General features: G+C 40.9%; 1 pseudogene; it reads left to right on the forward strand.

Annotated features, from left to right (window-relative positions):
- Window positions 1–13,458, forward strand: part of LOC102834230 — a 45,980-nt pseudogene extending 32,522 nt beyond the window's left edge.
- The last annotated feature ends 2,763 nt before the right edge of the window (window positions 13,459–16,221 follow it).

The following is a 16,221-nucleotide window of genomic DNA, read 5'->3' on the forward strand; positions in this document are numbered from 1 at the left end:
ATGGAAATGAAGAGAACTCTCCTGGCTATATGAGGATTTTCTTTCTGAATTCCATTTAGAAGTCTTTCCATATGACAATCTGGCCCTAGACAAAATAAAGAAATGGGTAGTGTCCATCTTCAGGGGTTTCTCACATTCCTGAAGCTTTTCTGTCTTTTCAGGATCCATGTTGCTCATGATTACCCTGAGTACAAGGGACTCTGTTGTGACCCTTCGCTCAACAGTACACTATGGATTTTGCTAAGTGTGTTGCTCTCTGAAGATGGACAATCAAATCAGATGGTAAAGCATTGAGAAGTGCTGGTAAATTCCAGGAGTATGCTGGTATGCTGGTTATAAGAGCTGACCTTGGACTGAGTTAGACCATTGTGTGTAATCCTGGCTCAAATACTGGTTCTGGGATCTTGAGCAAATTTTTTAAAAATTTAATGTCTCAGTTTCATTTTAGTTGATATTCGGGAAAAGTTATGGTGGTTAATATCATACAAGGGAACTTCTAAAAGTTCATGGGAAAAAATGGAGTTAAGAGATAAAAATAAAAACTGTGCACTATATTTCATTATGACTTCCATCAAGTTCCAGGTATATTTGTAAGTGATGATACCAGTCATTTAGTTCATCCCTAAGCTCTGGTAGCATAGTGGTTACGAATCAGACTGCAAACCGCAAGGTCAGCAGTTCGAAACTACCAGCTGTTCCGTAGGAGAAAGATGAGGCTTTCAGCTCTGGTAAAGATTTACAGCCTCGGAAACCAACTCCACGGCACATAACAACAACAAAAGAACTGAGGGTCCTGGGAATTTAAACATGTCAATGAAATCTTTTTCATTATTAACTGAAGAAACATGGATGCACTCTAAGTTTTTTTGTTGTTGTTGTTGTTGCTTAAGATTACGAAACAAAAAGAAGACAGAAGGAGCCAAATCAGGGCTGTTGATTCCTAATGATTTCCCATCAAAATTCCTGCAGAATTGTCTTTGTTTGATGAGAGGAAGGAGCAAGAGAAGCGTTGTGGTGGAGGAGGACTCTTTGGTGAAGTTTTTTCAGAAATTTTTCTGCTAAAGCTTTGGCTCACTCCCTTAAAACATTCTCACAATAAGCAAATGTTACCATTATTTGTTACATGAGAAAGTCAGCAAGCAAAATGCCTGGGGAATCCAAACTGTTGACATGACCTTTGCTCTTAACCTTTGCTCTTTTTAGCTTTGACTAGACCACCTCCACCTCTTGGTAGCCATTGTTTTGATTGTGCTTTGTCTTTAAAATTTTTTCATCTCCTTTTACAATTCATTAGGGTCTTGATTTCACTTGTTTAAAATTTCCATTAAAAGCTCTGTTCTTGTCTGCAGCTGATCTGGATGCAACAGTTTTAGTACCCAGTGAGCAGAAAGTTTACTCAACTTTAATTTTTCAGTGAGATTTGTGTAAGTTGAGCCAACTGAGATGTCTGTGATGTTGGTTATTGCTTCTGCTTTTAATCGTCAGTCCTCTTCAATTCATGTATGAAGAAGATCGTTTCCTCACAAATTGTGGATGATCTACAGCTATGGACTTCGTTTTCAACATTTTCTTGAATGTTTGAAGAAAAAGACTGATCCATTTGTAAACTGCTGATTTCTTTGAGGCATTGTCCCCATGAACTTTTCATAAAACATCAGTGATTTCAACATTCTTCCACCCAAGCTTCACCATAAATTTGATGCTTGCTCTTGCTCCAATTGTAGCATAATTCATGTTGCTTTCATAGGGACTCTTCAAACTGATGTCTGTCTTAGTGCCTCAAACTAGATTCTGTTCAGACATGTCATAACAAGTTTATTTGGGTGCAAAATTTTTGAAATGCAAGCGTAGTTGTTTCATAATATGCACTTGACATGAACTTTTTGAAGGCGTCTTATATTTCATCTAATTAACAAGTCTTCTATTGTCAATTTCATTATTATTTCACATCCTGTTACAGAATGTGGAAATTTCTGAACAATATTATTAATATCACATGCAAGTAAAGTTTTGCTGAAGCTAATTCAAAAGCAGTTACAGAAGTACATCAACAGGGAGCTGCCAGAAATTCAGTCAGGATTCAGAAGAAGATATGGGACCATGGATATCATGGTTAATCTCAAATGGATCTTGGCTGAAAGGATTGAATACCATAAATTTGTCTACATGTGTTTTATTTAATATGCAAAGATATTCAAGTGTGTGGATCATGATAAACTATGAATAACAATTAAGATAGGAATTCCAGAACACTTCATTGTAGTTATGTGGAACCTGTACGCAGACCAAGAGTCAGTCATTTGAACAGAACAAGGGGCTATTGAGTGGTTAAAAATCAAGAAAGGTATGCATCAGAGTTGTATCTCTTTAACATACTTATTCACTCTGTATTCTGAAAAAATAATCTAAGAAGCTGGACTATATGATTTAAAAAAATGGCATCAGGATTGGAAGACAGTTCATTAACAGCCTGCAATATACAGATGACATAATTTTCCTTGCTGAAAGTGAAGAAGACTTGAGGCACTTGCTTATGAAAAACAAAAAATATAGTCTTCAGTATGGATTATAAATCAATGTAAAGAAAACAAAAATCCTCACAATGGAACTAATAAAAAATATGATAAACAGAGAAAAGATTGAAGTAGTCAAAGATTTCATTTTACTTGAGTCTACAATCAATGCTCATAGAAGCAGCAGTTAAGAAATCAAAAGATATTGAACAAATCTGCTTAAAAAGACGTTTTAAAAGTGCTAAAGAGCAAAAGATGTCACTTTGAGGACTAAGGTGTGCCTGAACCACCTTATAGTATTTTTAGTTGCCTCGTATGCATGTGCCACCACTCATCTGTCAGTTTGTCACACTGTGGTGGCGTGTGAGTTGCTGTGATTCTGAAAGTTATGCCACTGGTATTTTAAATATGAACAGGGTCACCCATGGTGGACAGGTTTCAGATGAGCATCCAGATGAAGACCGACTAGGAAGAAGGAGTGACGAACTACTTCCGAATATTTAGTCACTGAAAACCTTATGAATAGCAGAGAAACACTGTCAGATATAATTCCAGGAAATGAGCCCCTCAGGTTGGAAGGCTCTCAAAATGCAACTGGGGAAGAGCTGCCTCCTCAAAGTAGAGTTGACCATGATGTAATGGAGTAAAGCCCATGGGAGAAAAGCCCACGGGACCTTCATTTGATGACAGGGCACAACTCAAAATGAAAAACACCTGTAAAGATCCATTGAAAATCGGGACACGGAATGTACGAAGAATGAATCTGGGAAAATTGGAAGTTGTCAAAAATGAAATAGAATGCATAAACATCGATATCTTAGGCATTAGTGAGCTGAAATGGACTGGTATTGCCATTTTGAATCTGACAACCACATGGTTTACTATGCCAGGAATGACAAATTGAAAAGGAATGGTGTTGCATTCATTGTCAAAAAGAACATATCCAGATCAGTCATGCTGTCTGTGTTAGGAGAATATCCATGCATCAACAGGGAAGACCAGTTAATACCACTATTATTCAAATTTACGTACCAACCACTAAAGCCAGTGAGGATGAAATAGAATAATTCTATCAACTTCTTCAATCTGATTGAAATTGATTGAACATGCAATCAAGATGTATTGATCATTACTGGTGATTGGAATGCAAAGGTTGGGAGCAAAGAGGAAGGATCAGTATTTGGAAAATATGGCCTTGGTGATAGAAATGATGCAGAGGTGACTCAATGTAATGCGAAAATCATCGGACAATCTCTTTGATATCCCATGCGAGTAAAATTTTGCTAAAGGTATTACAGAAACAGCTACAATCATACATTGACAGAGAACTTCCAGAGGTTCAATCTGGATTCAGAAGAGGCCATGGAACGAGGGATATGATTGTTGATGTTCAATGGATCTTGGCTGAAAACAGAGAATATCAGAAAGATGTTTACCTGTGCTTTATTGACTACACAAATGCTTCCAATTGTGTGGATCATGACAACATTGCAAAGTATGAGTGTTCTGGAACACTTAATTGTGCTCATGAGGAATCTGTACCTGGACCAAGAAGCAGTTGTTTGAACAGAACCTTGGAACACTGACTGGTTTAAAATTAGGAAAGGTGTGTGACAGGGTTGTATTCTTTCACCCTACTTATTCAACCTGTATGCTGAGCAAATAATACGAGAAGCTGGGTTCTATGAAGAAAAATGTGGCATCAGGATTGGAGGAAGACTCATTAACAACCTGCCATATGCAGATGATACGACCTTGCTTGCTGAAAGTGAAGAGGACTTAAAACATTTATTGATGAAAATCAAAGAGCACAGCCTTTGGTATGGATTAAATCTCAATGTGAAGAAAACAAAACTCCTCACCAGTGGACCAATAAACAATATTCTTATCAATGGAGAAAAAATTGAAGTTGTCAAGGACTTTATTCTTCTTGGATCAACTATCAACACTCATGGAAGCAGCAGTCAAGAAATCAAATGGCGTATTGCACTAGGCCAATCTGCTGCACAAGACCTTTTTAAAGTGTTGAAGAACAAAGATGTCAGCTTGAGGACTAAGGTGTATTGAAAATACCCAAGCCATGGTATTTTCAATAACCTCATATGGATGCGAAAGCTGGACAGCGAATAAGGAAGACCATAGAAGAATTGATGCTTTTGAGTTATGGTGTTGGAGGACAATATTGAAAGTGCCATGGGTTGCCCATAGAACCAACAGATCTGTGTTGGAAGAAGTGTAGCCAGAGTGCTACAGGATGGCCAAACTTCATCTTTCATACTTTGGACATATTGTCAGGAGGGACCAGTTGCTGGAGAATGATATCATGTTTGGTAAGATGGAGGGTCAGAGAAAAAGAGGAAGACCCCCAACAAGATGGATTGGCCAAGTGGCAGCATCGATGGACTCAAGCATGGCAACAGTAGTGAGGTTGGCCCAGGATCGGGCTGTGTTTCGTTCTGCTGTGCATAAGGTCGCAATTTGTTGGTACTGACTCAATGGCATCTAACAACAACATATGCATGTGAAACTGGACAATGAAAAATTAAGATCATAGATGATGCATTTGAATTATGATATTGGCAAAAGAGTATTATAGCAGTACCATGGATTTCCAGAAAAACAAAAAAACTTTTCTTGGAAGAAGTACAGCCAGAGTGCTCCTTGGAAGCGAGGATGCTGAGACTTTGTCTCATCATACTATGGACATGTGATTAAGAGGGACTAGAAAAGGACCTCATGTTTGGTAAAGTGGAGGGCCAGCTAAAATGAGGAAGACTTCCAATGAGATGGACTGAAACAATGGCAGTGACAATGGGCTCAAACATAACAACAATTGTGAGGATGTCGCAGGACTGGGCATTCTGTTGTGCCTGGGATTACTATGAGTCAGAGGTGACTCAACAGCACCTAATAATAAGAAAGAAGATGCTCTAAATTATGCTTTAAAGCACTACTGCTTGTAGGGCACATGCCAATTTCAGACTGTTAAAGTGAAAAACAGAATGTGCATCTTTGTTGTTGTTATTAGATGCTGTTGAGTCGGTTCCTACTCAGGGATCCTGTACACAACAGAACAAAACACTGCCTGGCCTTGAACCATCTTTATCATTATTGTCATGGTTGATCCCACTGTTGATGCCATTGTGTGCATTCATCTCGCTGGGGGTCTTCCTCTTTTTCGCTGACCCTTTACTTCACCAAGCATGATATCCCTCTCCAGGGGCTGGTTATTTCTGTGTATATTAGAAGGAAACAAATACGATAGTACCAACTTCATAGTTACTATGAATATGATTAAGAGAACCAATGTAGAATGTTTATCTCAGCCATTTTTTTGTGCCAGGCACAAATTAAGAACTTGAATGCTAGCTAATATTATTAATGTATTTCCGCTGCCAGACAATGTACTACATTTTAACAAAGGTTTCTGTAAACGTAATGCCTTAACATACAGAGAGACCCTAGGGAGTAGGGCAGAGTTAGAATCAATGGAAGTACCCATCTTATGGGTGACTTAGACTTTTTAATACCTTCCTTCAGATTATACATCTTGCAAATTATTTGAAGGATTGCTGCTACTCAGAAATCTGGTGACGTATATCTGAGATCAGAAGTTTTATGACAATTTCAACAGATTTATCTCTGCATCAAACTTTTCAAAAGCTTTCATAATCAACTGAACAACTGAAGACAATATAATACCAAGTTTGTAAAAATATTCCTCCTAAAAAAAAGTTTCCTGGCTCACTAGATTTCTTATGCTCTTTAAACCTGAAAGTTTATTCATAACACTTACAATTATTTATTCTCAGTATTTTACTTTCTGTCATTTGATGTGTTAACTTTAAAAAAATGCAGAAAGACAAAACAGGAAAGAACATCTTTTCATCACCAGAAAACGTAGCTATCTTTCAAGTGAGTGACATTATAGGACAGGAATATTTTAGCAAGCACTTTGAATACTATAAATGTCCTATATTTAGAAATCTAATCGTGTCGCCTTTATGTTAAATTCAACACAGAAAATCTACAGATGGCACTCATCCAGAGTTGAGTATGATGTACAAAACAAATGTGATTCTCATACAATATGCTGTAAAGCGTCATTCCTTTGTAGAGCCTCAGTTTAGTCTGCAGTTTGATAACTTGTTTATGACAGCATGCCTGTTTGCTAAGTAGTATACTAACTGTTGATGTGATCTTCTAATGTCTTGACTACTAGTGCAACAGTTGATAATATGTTGCCACAATTACATAACTTCATGAAAGCTTTCATCTTGGTGTTGCTAAGAAAAGTTAGACAGTGTCTATTTATAACCAATCAAACCCTTTTGGTTGAGTAGGCCCTTTCTGTATCACTTGTATAAATATATGCTATGCTCTAAAGTGGTTAATGAAAGTGTCTAAAACTTTTCATATACGTTTGACAATGAGAGGTCAATCAATTATTTTAGACTCAAGGCCTGTGTGATACAAACATCTACCTGCTAGACAGAATTTAAGAGTAGCACATATCTGAAGATAAGTATTCTGAATTGTTACCATAGGGTACAGCCACGTTCATTCTTCTTCCTCTCCATAGCACTTCATACCTGGCAGAAACTTAAGGTTTGCTACATTAATAAACCTGTCCTCAGCTTTCTATAAACATGTTGTACCTCAAAAAATAAATAAACCCTCATCTAGCTACACAAGTTCTTGAAACCAAAGGTCTAGAAAGACTCAACAATGATTCTACTTTTAAGTATCTCCAAGTAGAGAACACACCAAATAGAACTTAAACTTAAACCCTTTTCATTAGCTAAAAGACTTTTTTTTTTATGCTCAACTACTAGAAATTGGAAATGTCCAATTTATAATAGGAGTGTGCTTATTATGCATTATGCAAGGCAAGATGGGTCTAGGAATAGTACTCAGTACACCTAAGGACAGAGCCATATTTTCAGAAACCAAAATATGTCTACTCCCTGCTGATAAGATTCACATCAATAAACTAAATTAGAGAAATATCCTAAAAATTTACACTAGGATCAAAGAACTAAAAGGAAACTTAGAGCTCATCTAATAATCCCTCCTCATACAATTAAGGAATTTAAGCTTCAGACCAGCTATATGAAGTGACCAAGGTCACAAAACTAATCAGAGGCAGAACTGAAAAACCCAAAAGTCTGGATTCTTAAAAAAATCTTTATTGAGTTGAATTTTTTTTATTATTCAATTTTGAACAGGATCAAACTGAAAGTTAAGTTTATCTTCAGTACATTTTATAGCTGGCAAAAATGATGAACTCTGCAAAATTTGATACTACAGAAGGATTTATCAATCCATGGGAAAATAACAATCTTTGTACCCTACTTACAATAGCTTTGTACAAAGAGACATATTCTGAAATGTTACAGTACTTGTACTGATTCCATTGTAAAATATGTCTTAACTTGTCTTCTCTCCAGACTCACCTCACAGCCTTTTCTCAGGCCCTATCATCTTCCTTGGGTCACTGTAACAAGCTCTGAACTTCTCTCCTTGCTGTCAGCCTCTCAAGTTTCCCAGTCCACTTTCCCCTCTGCTCTAGCGTTATCCAACAAAAAGCCTGGCTCAGTACATCATCCCTGAGTCGTAACCCTCCATAAAACCCAAATACAAAGGGGCTTTCACCATCTGGATTCTACAACTATTGTTCATCTCCTGACATCTGAGAACAACTACTCTTAATTTGTTCCTTTTCTGATCACCTGATTTCTTTCCTTGGCAAAGACTGTTCCCTCAACTGGAATGGTCTTCTGCCACCCTCATTCCTGGTCTATCCTAATGCTGTTCTTCTCCTGCAAACACTTACAGCTAGTTCACATGCCAACTTCTTAGTGACACCTTCCCCAATTCCTCCATATAGTTGATTGACCATTTTAGCAAAGACATTTCCATATCTTTCCATGTATTTTGCTCATATTTTTGTTATGGCACTTGGATATATAGTGATTTATGCAGTGTGTTGAGTATCTCATATGTAGGAGCCAATGATCCTTGAATTCTGAGCCTATAACATAAGACCTGATAAATTGAATAGCTGACTGGTAATCAACCAATGCTTATAAGTAGTGATTAGAGACAAATTAACATATTTTCTTTTGCATACTTTGCTGCCTACTAAAATTTCACATATATATTCCCACAACAACTCAGTGACCATATAACTTATCATCCAAACTGAGATTCCTAACAGAGAAAAAGAGAGATTTTAATAACTATGCCAGGACAAAACACGTAAATCTATATATGTGAAAGCCAAACAGTAAATAAGGAAGACTGAAGAAGAATTGGTGCATTTGAATTATGGCTGGTGGTTATGTACCAACTCATAGCGACCCTGTATGGGGTTTTCAAGGCTGTAAATCTTTATGGGAGCAGAAAGCCTCATCTTTCTTCCAAGGAACAGATGGTAGTTTCAAACTGCTGCCCTTGCGGTTCACAGCCCAATTCGTAACCACTACACTACATAGTGCTGGCAAAAATAGTGACTACACCATGAACTACCAGAAGAATGAAGAAATCTGTCTTGGGAGTACAGCTAGATTGCTCCTTAGAAGGGAGAATGGTGAGACTTCATCTCTGTTGGGGACATACGCAAGTACTGAGATGCTGTGGCCCTGTGACAACATGGATGAAAATCCAACCCCGGGACCCTTCTCAGGATTATGAGCCATGGACCCTGAGGGCCATCAGGAAGTGACCTCCTGACACCCCAGGTTCATTGGTTTTTGCGAACTCACTGGTTGGCTACCTCTGTATAATTTTCTTTGGTCCTAATATTGTTCAATCTATGCTTCTAACTCCAGTAATTGTAGCTTCTGAGAAAATGGTTTCTTTTACAATGCCTCTCTTAATGCCTACACTGTGTTGGCAGTGCGTGGAGTCCTGGGAACAAATCTTTCTGAGGAACAAGCGATAGCCACCTGGGATGAATGTCAGACCTGCTCCTTATTTGATTATTCAGTTATGTTTGATATCCATGAAACCCCTTTTTAGAGCCGAAGCAGTAAAAGTCTCCTCGTATAATTCAGAAAGGCCAGGAACAGGTATATTGGGAATATGAGAAAAGGTTTTTAGAGAAAAATCCAAGGTTTGTAAATAAAGTGGAATGGTAAATTCTGGGAATGTTGGACTAGAGGATAATAGTGGCAGCCCCATTAAACCGACTCTGAATATAATCAGTTTAACCCAGATGCTCTCCTTTCTCCTAAAAGTATATAGAAATGTGATAATTGAGAACAATGTAGCATTTTTAGATATAGATAAATGAAGCCCGGTGTCTGAGATCTTGCTCACAAACAAAAGTTTGCAAAGTGTACAGAGACAGCGTGGCTCCCTTCAGGAACCTTGCTTTATGTTAAGTATCATTAAGAAACTGCACGTCGCTGCTCTAGATCATTTAAGCCCAAAAGTTAATATATAACAGCTTGATTGAACCTTTTTTCTGTAGAAATAAGAATGTTAGATTGTTAAGAAAAACTATGAAAATATCTTAAAAGTTGTTCCTGTGAATCATTATGTCCTGTTTTGAATGACTAATCATTCAAAACAGTTCTGTATCCTATTTTATCTAAAGAATCACATCCTCCCTTTGTGAATTACATCCTTCCTTTGTAACAAATCCATCCCTAAAAAAGAGAATAAAAGACTGAGGTAGAGTGAGTTCTGTGTGCAATGCTAGGCAATGTGTTTGCAGATCTTCCTACCTGCCAGCTTGCATCATATCTGTGTGTCTGTCTTTTTTGTATATATTTTGTCTCTCTCTTTCTCTGTCCTTTTCGCTGCCAGATCTCCCTTCTTCGTGACACCTACACTTCCTTGTCGAGGCTGGACCCCCGACACAGGTCCTTGACACATCTCATGTTCTTTGGACATGTTTTCTGGAGGGACCATTTCCTAGAGAAGGACATCATATTTGGTGAAATAAAGGGTCAGTGAAAAACAGAACGCCTCTAACAAGATGGATTGACACAGAGGCTGCCACAATGGGCTGAAACATCGGGAAGATTGTAAAGATGGAGCATGACCAAACAGTGTTTCATTCTGTTGTACACAGCATTCTGAGGAGTTGGAACCAACTCAGCACACTCTAACTAGACCAATTAGGGTAATTAGGGAATCTGGTTAATTTTACACCATCTTTCTGACAAACTTGACTTATAAAAGCAATATGTAATAGATAAGACTATGTATGAGAGGGTTTCAAACACTTCATGGAAAAGTGCTATTAAATGATAATGGAGTGGACCAGAACGTGATGGCGTGGCCCACGGACCCACACTATCTTCAGTGGTAATGAAACCTAAGGAAGAGGTGGTGGCTTTGACAGCTGTAGAGCCAGGGCTGGTGGCAGCGGCAATAGCCTGATCCCCGCCTCCCCCCACCCAACTTCTCCCTGTCAACTAGCTATCTCCTCTCAGCTCACAGTAACAATGAAGAGAACTGACCCAGAATGCACTGCTCCCATCAAGAAGCAGAAGAAAAAGGTTGCAGAGCTTGCTCTTAACCTCAGCTCTACATCTGATGATGAACCTCCCTCCTCCATCAATCATGCAGCAAAAGCATGTACCACAAGCCTAAGTGGTTCTGACAGCGAAACTGAGGAGAAGCCATGCAGCTCTGACTCTTTCCATGGAGCGTTCAAAGCAGACTCCCTTGTGAGGGTACTTCCTCTCATTACTCCATATATAATAGTGTCTCCAAGAAGTTTATGGCCAAGATGGGCTTCAAGAAAGGCCAAGGATTGGGTAAATACATTGGGTAAGGACATTGTTGAGGCCTCTAATCAGAAAGGCCAGAGAGGCTTAGGTCTGACTTTGACTGCAAGACTTTGACCAAGAGATGAACGTGGACTGGCAAGATGAACCAGAGCCCAGCGCCTCTGAGCAGGTGTCATGGTTCCCAGAATATGCCACTGAAATTCCTGATACTCAAGAAATGAGCAATTGGATGGTTGTGGGAAAGAGAAAGATGATGGTTGAAGATGAAGCTGAGTTTTGTGAGGAAGAGCTGCTTCACAGTGTGTTGCAGTGTAACAGTATGTTTCGTATCCTGGACATGGAATAGATCCGGTGAGCCCAAACCCAGGCCAATCCCTAGGAGATGATCCAACGAGCCTTCTTCCTATGAACTTTGTGTTTGATCGCATGTTTACAAAGCCACGGGACTCCTATGGGAACCTGTGGTGGAGGACCAGCAGCCTGAGCACCTGTACTTTGCTGATGTCTGTGTAGGCCCTGGTGGCTTCTCAGCGTATGTACTGCGGAGGAAGAAGTGGCACGCCAGTGGCTTCGGAATGATTCTAAAGGGCCCTGATGACTTCAAGCTAGAAGACTTCTACTCCACTTCCAGTGAGCTGTTCGAACCTTATTATGGTGTGGATGGGGTCGATGGAGATGAAGATGTCACCAACTCAGACAATATCACTGCTTTTCGGAATTTGATCCTGGATAACACAGATCGTCAGGGCATCCGTTTTCTGATGGCTGATGGGAGTTTCTCAGTGAAAGGGCAGGAGAGTCTGCAGGAGACCCCCAGCAAGCAGCTGCTTCTGGGTCAGTTCCTCATGGCGCTGTCTGTTTTCCAGACAGGAGGCCGCTGCATCTGTAAGACATTCAGTGAGGGGCTCATCTACCTGCTCTACTGCTGCTTTGAACGAATATGTCTCTGTAAGGTGATTATCAGCCGTCCAGCCAACTCAGGGAGGTATGTGGTGCACAAGGGCCTGAAGGTGCCAGAGTACCTCTTCCCAGTGAATATTAAACTCAACCAGATGTGGAACACAGATTCCGATGTCAACTTTGATGTCCCTGAGAGTGTGATCAAGGGAGATCATGCATTTACTGAATACATGCTACGGTCCAATGAGAATCACTGCAGTGGGCAGATCAAAGCTCTGGCCAAAATCCATGCCTTTGTTCACGACACAACCCTGAGTGAGCCTCAACAAGCAGAGATCTGAAAAGGGTATCTTCAATTCTGGGGGATCCCAGACCAAGCTTGAGTTGCTTCTTCTTTCTCTGATCTGAGATCTAAGTTCTTTGAACGAATCCAGAGCACTGAAATGGACTTCTTCAGCTACAAGCCCACACTACTCACCTTCAAAACCCTGGAGAAGATCTGCCCAATGATTGACTACCACTCTATGGTGTCTGGCAGCGAACACAAGTTCCTCATTGGCCTGGGGAAGTCCCAGATTTACACATGGGATGGCCGCCAATCTGACAACTGGGTCAAGCTGGATATGAAGACAGAGCTGCCCCAAGACACTCTGCTTTCTGTAGAGATTGTCCATGAGCTGAAAGGAGAAGGGAAAGCTCAATGGAAGATCAGTGCCATCCACATCCTTGATGTCCTTGTGCTGAATGGCAACAACATGAGGGAGAAGTACTTTAACAAGTAAATTCAGCTGGCTGAGAAATTCATGAAAGCTGTTTCTGAGCCCGGTCTTCCTGACATGAATCCCATCAGGGTGAAGGAGGTGTACAGGCTGGAGGAGACGGATAAGATTTTTATCAGGTTAGAGATGAAGACCATCAAGGGCTCCAGTAGCACACTCAAGCTCAGTTACACAGGGAAGGATGACCAGCACTTTGTCCCCACTGGTCTCTACATGGTCAGGACTGAGAATGAGCCATGGTTGATGGCATTCATCAAAAGTTTTAAGAGCAAGGTCTTCTATGACAAGCAAACCAAAGCCTCTACTGATGTCCTGCCTACAGACCCCATCAACCCATTTCACATCTGCTACTATAGCCGGCTCTTCTGGGAATGGGGTGATGGCACACATCTGCATGACTCCCAGAAGCTCCAGGACCTGGACAAGCTGTCCAAGAAGGATGTGCTGTCCTTCATCCAGTCGCACAGTGCCTGGGGCCTTGGGCTGCTAACCCCACTGCCCTGCTCTATCACCCCCTAGGCAAGGTGCTCAGTGCCTGGGCCCCAAGTGCTGGCTTTCCCCCTCCTATAGGAATGGGACTGCAGTGCACTGTCACTGCAACCTGGCCATGAGGCAGGCGGCCTCCTTGTCACCTCCCCTGAAGAGCACCTTCATAGTCCGGGTGTTGGGGAGAGCAATACAAGAAGGATGAGGAGGTGGAAGAACAAGATAGATAGGGGAACAGTAAGACAGGTTTGCATGAGCTAAATGGTATAGTGGTAAACAGTGATGCATGTTCAACCTTGGAACAAGAGGGCTCTGTGATACAGGGATCAAGGTAGAGATTAAAGAGGAGAAATAATACTAAGATGCCTAACTGTCTTATGAATATCGGTTTCCCTTGCCTATTATTATAAAATGGACACTTGAGTTGGATAAAAAAGAATGTCAGGAAACATGATTACAAAAAGCTTGTAAGCCTGTCTTCAGCCTATAACTGATTGGAATACCTAAAAGGGATTCTACAACTTGTCCAGTGAAACAGGCCTCCTGCGGAGCCTTTGCAGTATATAAGACCTTAGGTGGAAGCCTGAGCCCCTACCCAGAACATTTTGAAGTGGAACATTTCAACTAGAAAGGACAAGCAGACCCTCCTGAAACAGATAGAGCAACAGAAGACACATCTTCAAAGAAAGATCAGCAGGAAAAACCCAAAACAAAAATGGCAGTTTTACTAGCTACTACAAGAATAAGCAAGTTGGTTCACCAGGAAACTATCAATGAAAGCAATCAAGTTCCTTCAGTACTAACTCCCCTCTGAGACTGAAACTCAAAGGGAACACATGAGCAGGCATGTAAGCTTGCTGGCGACCGCATTGGTGTACTGGTAAGTGAAAGAGGGGGAAAGGCAGCAATGAAGAAATGGGGTGAGTTCAACCACATTCCATAGACTCCCATTGACCTGGAGATGAGAGTGAGAAGAGGAAGGGCTGGCTAGTCCAAAGTGTGGTGAGACCTGGGAACTCCTGAGCCTATGGACAGGGACATAGCCACAGAGGACTATAACTGAGAGTGAAGCATCCAGCTGATATGAAGTGAGGGGAGATGCACAAGAACTTGAAGACAGTACCCATTTGACCTGGCCTAGGCTTGATAATCAGAACTCTCAACTACAGAAAGATTTTTTTTTAAAACTTTTTTGATAAAGGAAACATGGGTAAAAATGCTACAATTTGATTAACTTGACGTATACTCATGGATGTAGTAGTTCAAAATACCAACAGAGAGGGAGGAGTCCTCACATCAAGTATCAATGCTAACCCCTCTGTATACAGCATAGATAGGGACGGGCAACTTAGACATTGACTGCCTAAAATGAGGAGGCGATAAAGTCATGAAGTGGCTGGCTTACAAGGGTTCAAGAGGGAGTTTAGTGTAAGAGGGTGTGGGGGAAGATAGAGTCCCCACTGAATAGTTTTCAGGTGTAGTCTGTGATATGTTAGGCTGCTAACCACAAGGTCAGCAAATAGAGTCTGTCAGTCACTCCGCCAGAAAAAGATAAGGCTTTCTGCTCCCATAAAGATTTACAGCTTAGGAACCCCTATACACGGTCACTAGATATCAAAACTGACTCGAAGCCACATAACCACCACCATCACCACCAAGTTTCTGAAGAGTGGCTGGTGAGTTTGAACTGCCAACCTTGTAGTTAGCAGTTCAGTGTTTATCCTACATTGCCACAGCAGGACTCTTTGGTGTCACTGTTGTTATTGTTGTTAAGTGACCTCAAGTCAATTTCCGACACATAGCAACCCTGTATAGGGTTTCTGATGAGCGGCCAGTGAGCTTGAACCGCTGACCTTGCCATCACACCAGCATTGCAGTACAGCACATTAACCCACAGAGCCACCCCCCAGGCTATTAAGGTGCCTTTAAAAAAAGTCCCACCACATCAGTAGCTTTGGAGGGATCTGCTGGACGAGTTCAGTTCAGAAGGCTATGGTGATTGGCTTTAGGGATACTAAAGGAGTAATCGTGACAGAATTTCTTGAAGGACAAAGGACAATCACACGGACTTATGAAGACATTTTAAGAAAACTGGTGAGTAAAAGGCCAGGAAAGCTGCACCAAGAGATGTTTTTCCATCACAACAATGCACTGCTCATTTTTCCAAGGTAGCTGGGCTGTCTGATGAGAATTTCATTGTGAAACCTTATCCCATTCACCCTCTAGCTCTGGACTTGCCTCTTAAGACCTGGTTCCCAAAATTCAAAGAACATTTAAAGGAGCACAATATAAGTCTCTTGTTGTTGTTGTTGTTAGGTGCCATCGAGTCAGTACCGACCCATAGCGACCCTGTGCACAACAGAATGAAACACTGCCTGATCCTGTGCCAACTTCACAGTTGTTGCCACGCTTGAGCCCATTGATGCTGCCACTTTGCCAATCCATCTCGCTGGGCTTCTTCCTCTTTTTCTCTGACCCTCCACCTTACCAAACATGATATCCTTCTCCAGGGACTAGTCCCTCCTGACAATATGTCCGAAGTATGAAAGACGAAGTGTGGCCTTCCTGGCCACCAAGGAGCACTCTGGCTGCACTTCTTCCAACACAGTTCTGTTGGTTCTTTTGGCGGCCCATGGCACTTTCAATATTCTCCTCCAACACCATAAGTCAAAAGCATCAATCCTTCTACGGTTTTCCTTACTCACTGTCCAGATTTCGCATGCATATGAGGTTATTGAAAATACCATGGCTTGGGTCAGGTGCACCTTAGTCCTCAAGCTGACATCTTTGCTCTTC

Source organism: Chrysochloris asiatica, unplaced genomic scaffold, assembly GCF_000296735.1.
Source record: "Chrysochloris asiatica unplaced genomic scaffold, ChrAsi1.0 scaffold00160, whole genome shotgun sequence".
NCBI classification, from domain to species: domain Eukaryota; kingdom Metazoa; phylum Chordata; class Mammalia; order Afrosoricida; family Chrysochloridae; genus Chrysochloris; species Chrysochloris asiatica.